Genomic DNA, 3,036 nt, shown 5'->3' with positions numbered 1-3,036 from the left:
AAAAAAAAAAAAAAAAAGATACACAGAATACATTTTTTAAAAGTTCTTACAACTTTCTCTAAAGGAAATCTCTACCCTCAGTAAGTCTGGTACAACTTTGTAAAGAAAAGGAGAGGAGGAAAGAAGGTGAGAGGAAGGAGGGAAGAAGAGAGAAAATTAATTCATGTAAATACAGGCATGGGCAGGGGATAGGCGAGTATTTGTGTAAGATTCCTTGACAGAAAAAAAAAAAATGAAATACTCAAACACTTCTCTTTGTCTTGAGATGAGGGTTAGGAACTAGTATTTATTGACTCTGGCTATGTGCCAGGCCTTCCACATCCATGATGTCAACCACTGGTCCCAAAAGCCTACAAGGGAGTCCTTGCTATCCACAATCTATAGGACACAATCTGTACAGACCACAAAACATAATAAGGCTTTTCTCTGAAAGACTCAAAGAAGCTTAGTCGCTTGGCCCTAACTGGTAGCTCCTCTGACAGAGGAAAGGAGCAGATAGTCGTGGTTCCTTACAACATACTTCACCATGTTGGCAGGCCTCAGGCACTGTGTTTGTTGTATTTAGGAAAAGGATTCCAAATTCCCTACCTACACTGCTTTCTGTGACACAGCACTTCCAACAATCTCTATTTGACTGATAAAATAGCAGCAGCTTGGCATGGTCAGAGACTATCTCTGAGAAACTAAGAGGTTTCTGTGGAGAGAGTTAATAGGGACAAAAACTATTTATTAAAATGGTCAGAGATTCCTCATGGTGAAAGAAGATATAACTGACTTGGAAAGTACTTTGCTTCCAAGAATAGCTAAGTGGGCTGCCAACTTGAATTGCTGGAGCCACCCAGAGAAAGAGAAACTTTTAGAGAAATAAGTTGAATGACTCCGACTGACTCCCTCAGTCAAATATGATCATATAGTCCAAGTCACTACCTGGAATTCTATGGGTTGAGAGAAATGAAATGTGGAAAACCAACAGACAGAACTCTCCAGAAGGCCAAAAGCATCAATTGAGATGATGGCAGCAGACTATCTGCAGTTGCAGCTGTGGGTCTTATCCCTAGGGTGTCTTACTGCTAGGGCACTGCACAGCGCACAAAGTAAGGAATGATTTGTGATACAAGCACTAAGTATTCAGTATCACAGAAAACAGAGGGAAACACAAGAAGATGAGAAACAGGAGGAGGGGAACCCTTCTGGAAAAGGTCCCCCTTAATAGTCTCAGTAGGTATTTAACTTCTATTTTTTTCCTCTTCTTTGCATTCACAAAGGCCAAATTTTCCAGTCAAATTAGAGTGCAGTAAAGCATTAAGTTAGCATTCAACAGGTTTAATTACTGTGTAAATGAAAGAAATTATTATTCATTCATGACATTTATTTCAGATCCAACGTTAGCTGCTTTTACATAAAGTTGGCGGTGAGGAGAGTAAAACTTAGATGGGGGGAGAGGAACAAGAACTAGGATATATAATTACAGCTATATTTCTTTGCCAGCATTAGGGAGCCTAAACAAAAAGAGCTTGTTTGTTCTCTTGAGAAAAAGCATGTGATCCATCAGCGGTGGCTTTAAAGCCTATCCTCTCCTGACAAATGGCCAGATTCTGATAGGTAAACCAATATTAGAAATGCCAGTAACAGAGGGCTTATTAAGGTCACAAAGCCTGGGATGGCCCACTGTAATTTGGAAATCTTTTAACTCTGGGAATAATTCTAGGAATCAAGCCCTACAAAGTAATGGAAGCCCCACTGCCCCATGAAGGGTAAAGGGCCAGATGATGCTATCAGAACTATCAAATAATAGATCTTTTCTAATGAATTTCCACAGAGCAGATAAGACAGAAAACACACAACACACACAGAAACACACACACACCCTAAACTAAATCACATCTTTAATTTTTCCCTGGCAAAAGGGACTCTAAGAAAGGATGGTGCCTGGGGGCCTAGTTAAAGATAAGGAGATATATCTGTCCACAAACTAACACATCAGTAAATAGGAGATACTTGTTACCTGAATTGTTAAGATTCCATGATTTTATCAGAATAGTCATTACATACTATAATCCCACTGAAATGCTCTACGTTTTCCAAGGCATTCTTTCTTTCAACAAAGCAAAATGCCTAATTAAAACATTTCCTATCTAATACATTCACACAGGGACATGGAAACACAAAAACACACACAGTTATTTTTGGAATCAGTTTATCTTAACCTTTTCTAAATCTCTACCCACTAGCATTTAATTACTACAAATGCAACAGTGGTTAGTGATTGACATTAAGAACCTTAATTTGTTTCAAAACCTGAGACCACACAAGTTGGGAACAAGAAATTATTGTTCAAGAATTCAGACAGATTTAAGGACCAACTGCAATTCTGCAGAGTAATGGCAAAGAAGTTGTGAAGGTTAAATTAAGAAAAAATAATTTAACATACTGAGCTTATAGAAGAAAATTAACTTTTATAGATATCCTTAATATTCTCTGAGACTAAATACCTTTACTAGGCTTAAAATTTTCTCCTGGTTTCAGTTACAATGCTCTGAATTTTAGGCAGAAAGTACTTTTAAAAAATAAAGAAATAGTTTAGGAACTATTTGGATATCAGTCTAAAGAAAAAAATTTGTTTATATATTATCAATGTAATCTTTAAACAAATCAATAAAACACTCTTTTACTGTGTGTAACTCTCTATATATTAGCACTTGGTTGAGAGAATTAAGAGAGGAGTTCTGTGTTCAGTCAATATTTTTGTCTGGTTTAGTCTGGTATCAAATTCCTTGAAGTCCTGATTTCCCAAATTTAAAGTACTAACATGCTGAGCAAAGAAGTATCAGTGAAATATCAATTAATGCATATCTCTTACTTCCTTCCACATACCTGAACCTCCATAGGGGGTCAGGAATATAGCAGTCAGATATTCTTGAGGCTCAAGCAGCTAGCTATTTGATTTATCTCTACACACAACCCCGTTCCTGCCTTCTTGTCTTCTTTAAAGTACCTGTTTATTGGGTTGGTGCCCATAGCTCACTGGTTAGGGTG

General features: G+C 37.5%; 1 protein-coding gene across 3 annotated transcripts in view; it reads right to left on the bottom strand.

Annotated features, from left to right (window-relative positions):
• AUTS2 (AUTS2, activator of transcription and developmental regulator) overlaps positions 1–3,036 on the bottom strand; it is a 1,212,799-nt gene that overhangs the window by 788,738 nt on the left and 421,025 nt on the right. The gene's annotated exons all lie outside the window — the stretch shown is intronic.

The sequence above is a fragment of the Otolemur garnettii genome, unplaced genomic scaffold, assembly GCF_000181295.1.
Source record: "Otolemur garnettii isolate 467f Iridium unplaced genomic scaffold, OtoGar3 scaffold00077, whole genome shotgun sequence".
In the NCBI taxonomy this organism is placed as follows: Eukaryota; Metazoa; Chordata; class Mammalia; order Primates; family Galagidae; genus Otolemur; species Otolemur garnettii.
The sequence above is the reverse complement of the archived record's forward strand: the minus strand, read 5'-3'. Positions and strand labels throughout refer to the sequence as shown.